This window comes from Anastrepha obliqua, chromosome 5, assembly GCF_027943255.1.
Source record: "Anastrepha obliqua isolate idAnaObli1 chromosome 5, idAnaObli1_1.0, whole genome shotgun sequence".
In the NCBI taxonomy this organism is placed as follows: domain Eukaryota; kingdom Metazoa; phylum Arthropoda; class Insecta; order Diptera; family Tephritidae; genus Anastrepha; species Anastrepha obliqua.
This window is the reverse complement of record NC_072896.1, coordinates 59,419,818-59,435,383: the sequence shown is the minus strand read 5'-3', so window position 1 is coordinate 59,435,383 and position 15,566 is coordinate 59,419,818. Positions and strand designations below refer to the sequence as shown.

Below are 15,566 nucleotides of genomic sequence, written 5' to 3'. Positions count from 1 at the left end.
TCTGCATTTTATTTGAAATTTTTCAATTTCAGACTAATTCAATTAGAACCATGGAAAGATACACAATCGAGCAACGCGTTAAAGTTATTCAGGCTTATTATGAAAACGGGCGTTCAAATGAAAATGCATGTCGCGCACTTCGTGAAGAAAATCATCCTCAGTGATGAGGCACATTTTCACCTCAGTGGATTCGTCAATAAGCAGAATTTCCGCATTTGGGCGAATGATAATCCAAGAGTGATTGCCGAAAAACCAACGCACCCACAAAGAGTGACTGTTTGGTGCGGTTTATCGGCCGGCGGCATCATTGCGCCGTATTTTTTTCTAAAATGAGGCCGGTCAGGCAGTTATTGTGAATAGTGTTCGCTATCTTGAGATGATAACGAACTTTTTATGGCCCGAATTGGAAAATATGGATGTGAACGATATGTGGTTTCAACAGGACGGTGCCACTTGTCGCACAGCTAAAGAAACAATGGGTCTTTTGCGCGAAAAATTTGATGGCCGAATAATCTCACGTCGCGGCGATGTCAATTGGCCGCCAAGATCATGTGATTTGACACCGTTGGACTTCTTTCTTTGGGGTTATTTGACAGAAAAGGTGTACGTCGATAAGCCAGCAACAATTGAAGAGCTAAAGGATGAGATAATTCGGCACATTAACGGCATAGAACCTCAATTATGCCCCAGCGTCATTGAAAATTTGGACCATCGGATGGAGGTGTGCCGCCGAGTCCGCAAGGGCCATTTGACCGATAATTTATTCCATGCGTAATTGAGCCATACCAATATTATCATAATAAAGAGAAATTACAATAATTAGGGGAAAAAATTGTATTTTGTTCAAAATCAACCCCGGCCCTTGAAACTTAACCACCCTTTATAATTGGCGCGTACACCCGTTTTGGGTATTTGGCCGAGCTCCACCTCCAATGTGTGGTGTGCGTCTTGATGTTGTTCCACAAATGGGGGTACCTACAGTTTCAAGCCGACTCCTAACCGTAAATATTTTTATGAGGAGCTTTTTCATGGCAGAAATACACTCGGAGGTTTGCCATTGCCTGTCGAGGGGTGACCGCTATTAGAAAAATGTTTTTCTTAATTTTGTTGTTTCACCGCGATTCGAACCTGCATTCTCTCTGTGAATTCGGAATGGTAGTCACGCACCAACCCATTCGGCTACGGCGACCGTAAATTTCCAGATAGTATGATTACTTTGCGCCACCGTGTATAAACATCTCGAGAAAGCCAAAAACAGTCCCTAATAACAAACTGTGTTCCAACGAAAAAACGAAAAGGAGCTGTTAATAATTCGAATAAAAAACCGAACAGATGGGCTGAACATATTTGACATCAGTATCTGACATATGTATCTACTTATGATAGCCTTTTCGTTCAGTTCATAATAAACGCACGCGCTTGTTTTCAAGTAGAATAATTACAAAACTGATATGTATTCCCAATTTCGATTTTAATTGTTATATGTTTTGTACTTATAAATTGAATTTTCACTGTACACTAATTTCAATTTTTTTGCAATATATATTAAATAAATTGTTTTTGTTTTATAAATACTTATGTAATGTGGGTTTCATGGGTTTTTTACGGAAAATATTCAGAGTTTTTTCATCTTACACAGTTTCTAAAGTGTTCCACAACAAATATCCCCAAATATAGAGGAAATATTCAAATTACCATATATGTATTGCATGTATTTTTTGCACTTTTTTTGCACGCAACGTAGGTACTGTGTAAAAAGAGAGTTGGGTGTACGCATGCATTTGTGCATACATTTATTTGGCAGGTACCAAACATAGAAGTATTTGGTTGAGCTCTTCTCCAATTTGTGATTTTTATATTGATGTTTTTCCACAAATGGAAGAACCTGCGTTTTATGACGCCTTCGAATGTCAGTTTCTTTTTATGAGAAGCTTTTTTATCAAAGAAATACATTCGGAGGTGTGTCAATGCCTCCGACCGGAAAAAACTTCCTTTATCAGCTTAACCCACAGTGGGTTTCGAATCGGGGTGCTACCGAGTGATAAGCAAGTTTTTAGAAAATTTATATCTATTTAATAATAAGGAACTATAGCTTGCGTAATTTCTAATTTAAGTTCATGCACTTTTCTTACATTTGTGAGTATGTGAGAAATGTAGAACAATTTAAGTTTATATGAAGAATATTTAAACCAGCAAATACTGCACTGCACAATGAAGTGTGAATAGACAGTCATTTTTGATGAAATTCTTGTCATCCTGCTACGCACTTGCACACAAACATCCATTGAAGTTCATGAATTTATGTAGATATGCAGTTGCTTGTGCTTTTAAGTGCATAGAGAGCATACAAGGATATGTACTTGTTGCGGCGCTTGTACACTCTATCTAACTGATGCACTGATTTGCTGTACGTATATATACAATATATTTGAATTGAAAAGTTACATGAATCCAATTATAAAACTTGCAGGAATCGGAGAGCAGAAAAACATCTTGTGGCTGTTTTACAGAAATGAAAAAGACATTTTTAAGTATCTTAAACATTTTAAAATCAAAGCCTGTTATTGAAAATACGCCTTGAATTAAGAACCGTAATAGGCAATATTCAACATGGAAAGGTAACCGCACAGCTGCTAATTGATGCGCATTTAAAGCAGCTGAAAATGAAGCTATTGCAGTCACTAACCCTTTATTTCCGAACAATATTCTGTGACGCAACCTAAAAAATCTTCGTGTACACGTTAGTGAAAGTCCGGACTGCTTACCTAAACCTTAACTATACATATACCACTCTCCATCTCCAACTCACTCCCGTTTCCATTCCTTTTGTTTGTCAAACGTGTAAGTTTATTGCAGAGTCAAACATTGTATTCCTATCATACCTGTATTCATATAAGTAGTTCTACTGTCCATTCTCTCTAGGCTTGTTCATATAATTAACTACTTCTTGCTTACCTGCTGCTTGGAAGACTGCTACTATGCTTCCGGTTACTATAAATAAGTCTGATCGCGATCCCTCTAATTTTTGTCCAATAAGTAAAATACCCGCTCGCTCTAAGGTCTTTGAGTCTTTAATGTCTGAACAAATATCTTCGCATATTAAATTAAGTTCATTATCCCCATTCCAGTCTGATTTTAGAGCAAAGCATTGTTGTTCCACGGCGGTGCTTAAAATTCTTGGGCAGATTAAGATATATTTGGGCTTTTTTCTAATATAAAAGTTCTGTTCATGATTTTAATGGACGGCGGTCGCCGTAGCCGAATGGGTTGGTGCGTGATTACCATTCGGAATTCACAGAGAGGTCGTTGGTTCGAGTCTCGGTGAAAGCAAAATTAATAAAAACATTTTTCTAATAGCGGTCGCCCTTCGGCAGGCAATGGCAAACCTCCGAGTGTATTTCTGCCATGAAAAAGCTTCTCATAAAAATATCTGCCGTTCGGAGTCGGCTTGAAACTGTAGGTCCCTCCATTTGTGGAACAACATCAAGACGCACACCACAAATAGGAGGAGGAGCTCAGCCAAACACCTAACAGAAGTGTTCGCGCCAATTATTTATTTATTTTTTTTTTTTAATCAATTTTTAAATAACTAAATGAAAATTAAATGAAAAAAAGTTCAAAGAAAGTAAAAAGAATCGAAGACATTCAAAACATAAAAAAACTCCATATCTTAAATATCAGCATTGAATAAAGCTAGAAATTTTGAAAATTTCCAATTTGTTTTAGTGTACTTCTTATTATATGTACTCAATCCTACAAATAAACTAATTTTTAGAAGAATTGACGACAATGTCGAAAGCACCTGAATCACTTGGCATTGAATCGCTTAATTAATTTTTTTACGCCTTAAGCGTTTTCATAGTAGGCTGACAACTATACCAATCCATTTTGTGGGCGAAAAGGCGTCAGTTTGCGCAGTTGAATTTAATACATTCAAATGTACAAACAAAAAAGGTCACCGCACTGGTGGGACGATAATAAAAGAATGAATTTTTATTAATTACAGAGTTTTTGCTGTTATTATGGCAGCTCGGCCAAATTGTATTTTTCTACATACGTCTCAATAGGGCCTCATGTTGGTTAATTACTTAATTCTCGCTTTGTAACGGTGAATTTTTCGACCACCAATCGGTGCGGTCGGTGGTATGCATATGGAAAGTACCTACATCGTTATAGGATACGAGTATGTTATGTAATTCGTTATATTTAATGTGCATATGTGCATATTCACATGCCTGGTTTGTTTTAATTAATTTCAAGCTAACAAAAATATGTACCCACCGTGAAGAAAATTGGAAAATATGAAGTCAGCTTTCGACTCCTACAAAAAAGAGGAGTATTATATGTACATATATACCAAGTAAATTTTTTTCTGCATTTAAATTTTAACTAAAACTAATATGAATGCAAAGTCGGTGACCATCAATTTTCCAACATCATTTCATTTCTCACCTATGTATCGGCATTCAGAGTTTATAGTCAAACAAAATTATTTTTGCCCAAAAATCAGAGAGTGGTAGAGAAAACTAAAACTAAACTTCTTGTTAAAAGTTATACACTCTTTTCAGCATTGAGTAAAGGTTTGACTGATGAATTGAGCAGCGGCAAAGATAGCAAAGATATTTCATTCAACTTCCAGGAAACTTTGAGAGTGGCTAAATATGATATGAAATATAGTATCTGTGTGCGCATAGATATCGTTTTGAGGCTTTATGTCAACGTTTTATAATTTATTTAACTTGGTACTCATTGAGCCATTCGATAGTTCGCTGAACGATCTTTCCCAAATGTAAGCACCAATAAAGTTAGATATTAAATGGAAAAGTTAAAAATGAAAATTGAGTAGATTTCTAGAACAAATACATTTTATTGCAAATGTGTAAAAATAATCGTCATTTGGATGTATAAAAGAATTGCATGGAATGTTGTTTGGTTTCATTTAATTTTGCAACTTTCTATAATTTATTTATTCGGTTGATACTTATCGTTTCTACTTCAAAACGTTTAGGAAACCTTACATGAGAAACTTTTATTTGATCACATGCTTCCAATTTAATAATATGTATATATAGGGGCAAGTGATTTTTAATCCAGAAAACGAGTTATCGCTCGGTGGCCCTAATTTAATGGATTTAATTGTTACTATTTCGCTCAGTAACTCCATCCTATCATTTTGTAAGAGTCAAAAGCAGCTATAAAGTAATAGAAAGTGCAGATTTGAAATCTCCGGAGTTTATAACAGTGAAGTGATGAACATTATATGTATCTGACCTGATTTGAGTAACTTTGTTTTCCAGCTCTTTGAAAAAAACAATTTAGACTTGGGAATATTGATTTCCGTTCCTCGTAAGGTCAATACGAGCCAAAACCAGCGAGCAAACTTATATAGACTATGGAAAGCGGTTTGATAAAATTTTGGCAGACTGTTTGTACGGTTCACTTGATTAGAGGCAATAACTTTCAAGGTCCCGCCTTGGTTTTGCATGGGACCACATGGTTCGGAGTTCTGTTACAAATAATGGTAAATGGAGAAAAGTAGTATTTAGTGACGAAAAGAAGTTAAATCTGGATGGGGTGGATGAATACAATTACTATTTCCATGACTTAAGAAAGGAGGAAAGGTACTTCAGTCGACATCACAGCCGTCAAGATGGTGTTATGATATGGGGAGCAATATCGTACTACGGCGTTCGAATTCAAAGTTGTACAAAATTATTGCATCTTTCAACAGGACCTGGTCAAAACCTGGATTGCGTCCTAAAACGTTGAAACTTTAGCACGGTCACCGTACTCCCTAGATTTGAACATCATTGAAAATCTGAGGGGATGACTTGCTCGTAAGGTTAATGTGAATGGGCAGCAATTTGAAGATAAAAATGCTTTATTTCGAATTATCTGTTGAAATAATCATTTTTTATAGATATTTTTTAGGAATTTTTTTTGAGAAAATAAAATTTGATCGTTTTTATTTTAAAGTATGTTATTATTGACATCAAATATAATAGTATACAAAAACAATTTTTTTTTTACATATTTTACACCAAAGTAAGCGTCTTAAAAAAGATAGGTGGCTTGTCAGGACATCTGAAACGAAAAAATTAAACATACATTTATTTATTACATTATTTTTGTAAACATAATTGGCGGTTACGCTCTTCATTAGGTGTACGTCTTGATATTGTTCCCCAAATAGAGACACCTACAGTTTTAAGCCGATTCCGGACAGCAAATGATTTTTTGAGGAGTTTCTTCATGGAAGAAATGCCAATCGGAGGTTTGCCATTGCCTGCCGAAGGGCGACCGCGATTTAGAAAAACATTTATATCATTTTGATGTTTTATGCACGGAGAATCGAATCTGTTCACCTTCGAGCTGCAGTCACGCACCAATCCATTCGGCTACGTCGGTCACCATACATATACATATGTGTGTAACTAATTAGGTCAGTGCAAATCGGAGAAAAGTGAAAACCATGAGATGCTCCTGACTACACAACTCCCTACCGAATAGTTTTTCGCAATGTTTCAGTTTCTGTGTGCCTCATGCAATCAATGACGTTGACCCTGCCATCAATTATTCCACATTTAATCAGCCCCCTGATATTACAGTAGCAAAAAAGGAGAATTAAAATAAGAGAATAAAAAATTCACTTTTGGACCGTGCTGTGGCGCTGAAGCGCCGTTCAAATGTAATTAAAGGCAACGAACCGTATAGTAATACAAAAACAGTAACGACAATAACAACCACAAAAAAGCATGAACAAAAAATATTACGGAAAGAGAATTTCTTGTAATTAGTTATAAATGACAAAATAAAGTACGGCAAACGAGGCAGTAGCGACTTGAGACTGAGGTCAGCACGCTGGAGGAAAATATAATTTCTACAACGCCTCATACCATGCCCGTAAATTTCCCGTTTGGTTTTTGAGTAGTTAAATTGCATGTAATACGAACACAAAGAGGAAGTAAAAAAATTGGGAAGCTGCAAAAAAGTGACGCCTACAGATTGACCGCATATTTGTACAAGCAAAGAGGGCTTGCACCACATTAAGAAAATGGCAATTTTGGATCTTCGTGGGTTGTATATCCGGCCAAATGAATGGGGTTTGCTATTTAAATTACACTAAATTTTTTATTTCCCTAGATTTTCCCTGGTAATGGTTTCAAGCATTCGTATATATGTACGTATGTAAATTTGTTTGTCAGTCTTACCCCACAATTGTGTACCAATTTTTTTAAGCAATTTTAACTGGCTGCTAACGTACATATGTATCTCACACCGCTCTATTTTGAGGTTCCTTCAAACGTGATCACATTTGTACATGTGTATGTGTATGTATAAGGTAGTTCTAAGTCCTCTCCGTTTTATTTCATTTTAATTTGCGTACATAGCACAAATTATTGTCATTAATCACTTCTCTTCGCCTTTCCCATTACCGTTCTTGAGCCAGCTACCTACGACAAGCTAATGCGGCGCTGTCACTTATACATACATACTATATACTTGTAAATATGTACATACATAGGTAGAAAGAGTCGCTATACGTTCGAAGGGACATTTCAAACTTAGCTACAGTAACAACATTCATCACTCAAGCTCTCACCCACCGACTGATTCATTTACTTTTATCCCTGCGCATTCTCGCCATGTATTGCGGCACTTTTCAACGCTTCCATCAGCATCACCATCAGCAGCTTTAATTCTCCGTCACTTGCCACCGGTGAGTGGTTGTCATCTCTGATGTCAACATGGAAAAACTGCTTACTTTTTGTTTTGTTCTTATACCCGCACCCTAGTGAACACAAGGGTATTATGATTTTTTTCACATAACTGTTGCATGTAACAGCTTAAGAGTGATGAGAGGAGTCGATTTAGCCAAGTCTGTCCGTCTGCGTGGTCGTTAGCACGAACTAAAATTATATATTTCAATGAAACTCAACATATTACGTTTTATCCAAGGTAGGTTGATACCCACATAAAGGTAACAAAATTCCTAAAATTTGGTCAAAGTGATTAACCACGAAAAAGAATTATAGGAAAATTTTGAAAAAATTGCTGTAGCGCGTTTAGTTTTAGGTACCTTCGTATATTGCAATAAACACTTACTAAAATCTCGCCCAAACTTAGTGCAGGGGTAAAACTAAGCCCACTTTTTATATGTACAGATAAAATTTCTGTCCGGCCCTTTGATCTTGCAAGCTACTACTCTCATTGGCTCTGAATAAGTTTGATTCCAAAAATTGGGCCTGCTAAATTAAATTTTACTAAAATGTGCGGTGGTATATAAAGTATGGTCCAGACCGAATTTAGCACTTCCTTACTTGTTGAGTTCGAGTTTAATGGACTTTGGGATTACCAGCGTATAAACAAAAACCAGCAGCGAGTCTTCTTCAAAACGGAATGTCCAACAGTCAGTCAACAGGATGGCAACGATAATCTGTTCGGTAAATTTACAATTTTTGTTCATTAGCGTCAAAATGAAAAATAAAACCTTACAGATAAAAAGTTGGAGAGTAGAAAATTTCTTTTGTACTGTCAAAACATACAAATTTAAACAGCCAGTAAAAAGTATGCACACGCAAATTAGCGCATAAGGTTGATCAGGTTTTTCGAGGAATTTACAAACACTTGTTAAAAAATAAACGTTTATTGCATATAAAAGTAGATGAACCAATTTTGATTCATGAAAAACATAGTCATAAAAAATGGACGCGACGTAAAACTGTATGTCCCTACATTTGTGGAAAACATCAAGACACAATATAAATTGGAAGGAGGAGCTCGACCGAACACTCAAAAAGGGTGTAAACGCCAATTAAATATATCGCACTTGTTACGTTAAAGCGTAACAACTCAAAATCTGAACATTTTCAGTAGAGACGAAAAACTGTTTCCGTAAATAGTATTAATATATTACAAGGAAAAAAATATGTAATTGCACGAAAATATCATTAAAAACAATATAACGTTTGTTTCATTCTTATTTGTTTAGTAGTTGCGCTAAAATAAAAAATTTTTGAGTTGTTACTCTTTTTCTGAAATTTTTTTATACACTTAGTGGTATATTTTAAACAAACCGTTTGGTTGTAAACAGGCACAATTCAAAATGTTACACTTTATGTGACACAAATTTGTTCAAACACTTGGAGACAACTAAAAATGTAACTCTTTAGTTGAGACAAAAGAAGTCATTCTGAAAACAAAGAGAGAGTCATAACGGTTTTTTAACGAAAGACTAGACAAACCACTGAACGTTTTTTACAGTGGGTAGAGATTACCACTGTACATTGTTTTCTTGCAAAAAACTAAAATTTGGAAATTTTGAGTTGTTACGCTTTAACGTAACAAGTGCGATATGTATGATATATGTATGTGTTTTTATATAAATGCATTTGCCGAAAGTGGACCCTTTATAAAACACATATTTAGTGCGGATCGAACCCAGGACTTACATTTTTAAATGTAATTGTTTCAATAAAAAATCTTACCAAGTGGTCAGAGCTTGGATGAGCTGTAGTTGATTATGACTGCTTTCCATTCTTCCCGCAAGAAAGCGTTCGTTTTTAACATTCTCAATTTGCAATTATTCTTCCCATTCATTTTTGGCATTTTCTCTTTTTTCAAAACTCTAATTATGGCTGTTTGTTTGATGACAGGAAGCAATTCGTTTTGTCCTCGTGATGTCAATATCATCAGCATACGACAACAGTTGTACGCACGATCTTTTCCAGCATCCATCGCATCTCTTGAATGGCAGTGATGTCTGCCTTTGTCCTTACAAGGACATCAACAAGCTGGGCAAAGGCACCTTCCCTATTAAGGGCCTGGACATTCCAGCTGCGTGCCCTCAAATCGTAATCCTTAGTTCGTTCGCAATGGTCGTCATTATTTGTTCTAATCCGAGGCTTCGGAAGTGTATAACAATCAGTGACTTTCCCCACTTGCGTGGATTTCTAGATATGGAACCATCCTCCTTCTTGAATCGACTGTTTGGCGGATTTCATCTGTAGACGTGCTCATGTTGGACATAACAAATCAAATAAAATAATCGGAACTAATATTCAAAGTTGTGTATGTCATATTATTCGAAGCCCAGCAAAATACGACCCTGCTCGTTTGCCAACTATAGGGCTATGTAGAATTTGCCTTTTGAATCGGCTATAAAAAAAAACTAATCAATATTTTTTCAAACTTTTTTTTATTTTGAAGATTGAAAATTGTCATTTATGAATGAAAAATAATATCGTTCAAATGACTGCCACTACTGGCTTTACAGTAGGCCATTCGATCAACCCAATTTTTAAGCACATTTTCGATTGTTTGGGCTCCAATTTCATGAATGGCAACTTCGATTTCGTGTTTTAAAGCATCAATCGTCTCTGGATGGTTCGCATAGCATTTGTCCTTAACCGCTCGGAATTTCGGCTGATTATTCGGTTTCGAGTGTAACTTTGGCAGTGTGACAAGTTGCACCGTCCTGTTGAAACCAAATGTCGTACATGTCATCCTCTTCAACTTTTGGAAACAAAAACTCGTTGAGCATGTCATGGTAATGCTCGCCATTTAGTGTAACCGCGGAAGAAGAGGAAGCCTCACCACTTTGGAAATAGGTTTTCAATATTTTCCAATTTTGTTCAAGCGTATAGCGTCCCATTTCGTAAATGTCAAACCTTTAAGTAAATTATGAACACATTTGAGATGTCATTTGTGTTACCATTCTCAAAAAAATAGGTGGTTCAAAAAGCAAACGCTATATAGCCCACCCTGTATAACTTGATGTTTTTGCAATAGAGGGGCGACAAAAAAAACAAAACAACACTAAGATCACGTAGCTGCTTAACTTAATACTTTATATTTTCCAATAAAGTTTTCTTTGAGTTACTGAATACAATCTACGGCTTATATGTTTTTCAAGTGGCTATGCTTTTAACATTGACATCTCTTGCGGGAAGTGCAAATTATGGATGGTACTACAAGCGCTATTTCCTTTGCAAAGAATATGGGTACCTTGTTGCGGGTGTACAGGATAAATATCCTTCGGTGTTTGCTCTATACGGCGGAGGAAGTCATTAATATTAGCGTCATCGTTAGGCTATCCCCTTTCAAAAAATGATGCCTTTTTTTAATTTAAAGCTAGAACATCAGTATACCATAAATACTTAATAGGTATGTATTGACTACGGTGAAGTTCTTCATTCACTTTTGTTTTTATATATTTTGGTAACTCAGTTTCTTTGTTCAAAGAGCCACTATTGTTTTAATTTTGAAGTTTTATTGTATAAGGATAAGTTAAAGTCTAAATAAAATCAAGCTCTACTTCTCCAGCGATGTGCCTATTGAATTTTTGTGTTTTAATTGCAATTCTATTTTCTTAATTCTTATTTTTAAGTGACCACCTATGAATATGCAATTAAACACATCACACATATAAGTATAGTTATCAATGCACGATTGTTTGAGGCTTTCTATGAGAATTTATTTAGCTTAGTTGCACCTGTTTTTGGTATTACGATAGCTGCCGTAATGTCGACAAAGCTGTAAACCTATTAATCCTTAGTTAGCACCTAAATCACATTGTACCAACGAACGCCGATGAAAGGTATGATTTTGCTGTAACCCACAAAGCAGAATTCAAATTCCACTACACAAAAATATTTACAAAAAGCTACTCTTTTACAAAATGTGTAAGAAAGCTGACCTCGTTTGGTTTCCTGCCAAAAAGTGCAAACATTGTAACGGAAATTCAAGCATTAAGGACACCATAAACTTTTAACAAAAAACCCCCTTCACGCCATAAATGCAGATTCGTACTCGCTTGTACTAGCTATACCATGAACAGTCATCGGGTGGAAAGATTTAAGGGTGGCGCCGGTGTGCACACCTTTGACAACCGGATACGGAAACATTATGCCTAAAAAGCTAAGAAAACATAAAAGGTAAACAAAAACAAATAAAAAAAGGCTAACTTTAAAAAGCTAACAGCAAAAATAATCTAAGCATGAAAGCTTTGAAGGAGAGACAAAATGCGGTATTGACAAAACTGTAGTAAAGAGGGCAGTGAAACTAATAAATTGGCAAAGACGACAGTATAGAAATAGAATATTGCAAGCGAAACCTATTAAAATAATTTCTGTTCCTAGGTCAATGTTCACGTGTATGCATACAAACTGCTACGAATGAGGTGATGTGCCGGGTGCTACATAGACAACTATATAACAAAACAAAAAATAATAAAATATTTGGAAAAAACGATGGAAGCAATAAAGCCCCGTAAAAGTGAACGGAAATCATTGTGTGCCACTAGTTTGAGCACAAAAACCTTGCTGGTCTGTACAACACATCTAAGGGTTGCATGTATAACTAAACACTGTCTACAACAAACACAAAAGTATCAAAAAAGGAATGGCACAGGAAGGGAGCCTTAAGCAAATATATATGTATGCCCATGCTGGTAGTATTCCATATGGTTTGTGGGTAAATGATGCAATCATTGGTGATTTCATCTTGAAGGTTTCTTAAAATGCCAAACTACTGAGCATTGTGGAGTACATGTGAGGTGATTTCCCCGCGAAGGGAGAGAATTGGGATCCGCCTGACTACCTGCAGTCTGCTCCTGGAAAGATGGGCATCGCACCAACTCAGCGAGCGCTGGGCAAGTACACAAACGTGTAAGATCGCGAAATCCTTCTGGCCACGTGTGGACCGGAGGCGCTCGAGCGAGCTTCTGAGGCTGACAAAATATCAGATCTCTAATCTCGTGGGTTCTCTCACAGGACACAATGCGCAAGGAATACATGCTGTGAGACTTGGACTCATCTCGAGTCCTTGTTGCGCTGGATGTATGGAGGATGAGGTGGAATCATCTCAGCACCTTCTCCTTAGCTGCCCAGCTCTGGCGGGGCTAAGATCTAGGCATCTTGGCTCCTACTTCTTTGCCACGCCTGCTGATATAGCTGGCGCTGACATTAAAAATCTGATAAATTTCATCACCAGCATAAAGCGGTCGACGCAAACATAGTCATCGTTCGTAATCCTCACGCTCCCAACCATCCCAGAACCACCTCTCCCCACCCTCTCCCTGCATCCCATCGGTCTTTCTCTCCCGCCTCACCCCTTCATAATGGTATCACAAAGGACGAATGTTTCTTCGTCCAAGTGTGCCCATTCCCTGGGCAACCATACCAACCTAACCTAACCTAACTGTGGAGTAAAAAGCTAATTTCATAGTATTCATAAGGTGTTTTTAGCTGCATGAGAGCTAACTACATCGATATCATAGAGCACTGGCGGCATCGCCGGTAATTATTTTTTTTTAAATGAGGAAGGAGTTGCCGCGACGGTGAATGGCGAGCGCTTTCGAGCCATGCTGACTGAAATTTTGTTCCCAACACTTAATCAGCTAAACATCGACGCTTATAGGCTTTTCAATGGAACCTACTATTTACCTAACTTTTCGTTTTACCACAGCTCGTGTTCCAACTACATCGACTTTATCATGTGAAGTAGCGAAAAAACTCATCTTTTAATTTTGCAGTTAAATTCTTTCGCAAGAGTAGTAGAATGAGAAATGTTGCTGTCGTCGCCTTTCATCTTCTTTCTCCACCTCTTTACCTTTCAGCACTTTTTTCACATGCATAATGTTTTATCCACCTTTAAATTACTAATTTTATTGATACGACAGATTCGATTTGTCAGGAATTCAGGAATTCAGTTTTTATATATGATTTTTTATATTTAAGCTCAGAATTAGACAAAATAAAAATTACTTTTATACAGATAGCGTAAAATTAGTCATCCAATTTTGTTTTTGAATACTTCCGATAGGGTGATTAATTTGCACCACCTTGTATTTAGAACTTGCACTCATAAAAGCTTTTTTACCCTATTAACCCAACTTTGTTTCAAAAATATTTTGAAGAGGGTTGCCATCTTTTTGGAAATTTAAGTTCAAGTAATAATAAAATAAATTATATGTAATAAGGGGAAAGAGGCTTGAAGAATCTGAATTTAGAATATATATGGAATAGGTTTACCATCTGTTTTATAAATAATTTAAACAATTAAGTATCGATGTCAAATTAAGGAAATTTAAGAACATATATTTTAGAAAATATCTTTGAAGATGATTTCCGCCTGTTTGAGAGGGTTGTTAGTTAAGAAAAGAGGTATGACAAATCTTTTCTTCGCACATGTTTATGAATAGGGTCGCTATCTGCTAAAAAAATAATACTCATTAATACTGCTCGGATGTCCCCAAAATTGCTCAAAGTTTTCCGTAAATTTTGTATAAGAAAAGCATTTTAATAGTGTATGTAAAATAGTTATTAAGTTGTCATGTACTTTAATACTCATTTGAATAGTAATACATAAGAAAATTCATATGCGTTAAATGAAATTTTTTTTTATGTTTTGTTTACTTTTTTAATATTTTACAAACTTCGGGCTTTCTAACAGGGTTTGTTTCCAAAAATTGAATAGGATGACATGGACGACATTTGGTTTCAACAGGACGGTGCAACTTGTCACACTTGCAACAGTTACACTCGAACTTTTGGCTACCGTGTTTGAAAATCGAATAATCAGCCGAAATTCCGAAATCAATTGGCCCCCTTGGAGCTGTAATTTAAGTCCGTTGGACTATTTTTTGTGGGGAGCCGTTGAGGACAAATGCTATGCGAACCATCCAGAGACGATTGATGCTTTAAAACACGAAATCGAAGTTGCCATTTATGAAATTGGAGCCCAAACAATCGAAAATGTGCTTAAAAATTAGGTTCATCGAATGGCCTACCGTAATGCCAGTCGTGGCAGTCATTTGAACGATATTATTTTTCACTCATAAATGACAATGTTCAATCTTCAAAATAAAAAAAAAAAGTTTGAAAAAATATTGATTAGTTTTTTTTTTTATAGCCGATTCAAAAAGCAAATTTTACATGGCCCACCCTATATAAGGTGGCGCAAAATGAGTCATCAAATTTTGGATTGAAAAACTTTTTTACTAAATAAAATAAAAGTGATTTTGAGTGATGGAAATCTTTATTCCGACCTTTACACTTCCAATGCTTATTTGTTTGTATACATCAACTGTTTATTTGCAAAAATTTTAAATAGTAAATAAAAAAATATACAATGCAAACTTGTGTGTCTGGTGATTGATAAAATGAACGTAATAAGTGACAGCGACGGTCAAAAAATTCTTAAAAGACTTATTTTAGTAAGAGAATCAGTTGGAAGAAAAGAATTTTCCTACACCCTGTAAAACACATATACATTTGTACATTCACTATTACTGAACTTATCTTCTGGTGAAGTTAGAACTATGACTATTTCCCGTTACTTGTATTCGCCGAAATCCACAAATCCGAAAGTGTCAATTGTTACCCGCTATTTTTGTTTTTGTTATTGCAGTTCTGAACAAGAACCAGAAGATTGAGCGGATTATGGCGCTACCGTAATGGTCCAAGTCAAGCTCGAGAGGAACTTTCTTAATCAATGGCATTGAGTCAAAGTGTTGCAGATAGTATTTCCACCGTATCAATACTCGGCCAAACAGATCAGACAAA

At 36.1% G+C, this 15,566-nt stretch overlaps 1 protein-coding gene across 6 annotated transcripts in view; it reads right to left on the bottom strand.

Moving 5' to 3' along the window:
- The window catches only part of LOC129247787 (protein O-mannosyl-transferase TMTC2), a 251,280-nt gene that overhangs the window by 62,718 nt on the left and 172,996 nt on the right, over positions 1–15,566 (bottom strand). The window contains exon 1 of one of the 6 annotated variants that reach the window (XM_054887099.1): positions 2,956–3,064. The exons of the other annotated variants lie outside the window; for them this stretch is intronic. The gene's annotated coding sequence lies outside the window, so the exon portion shown is untranslated. Of the gene's footprint in view, positions 1–2,955; positions 3,065–15,566 lie in introns of those variants that run through there. 6 annotated transcript variants of the gene reach the window in all.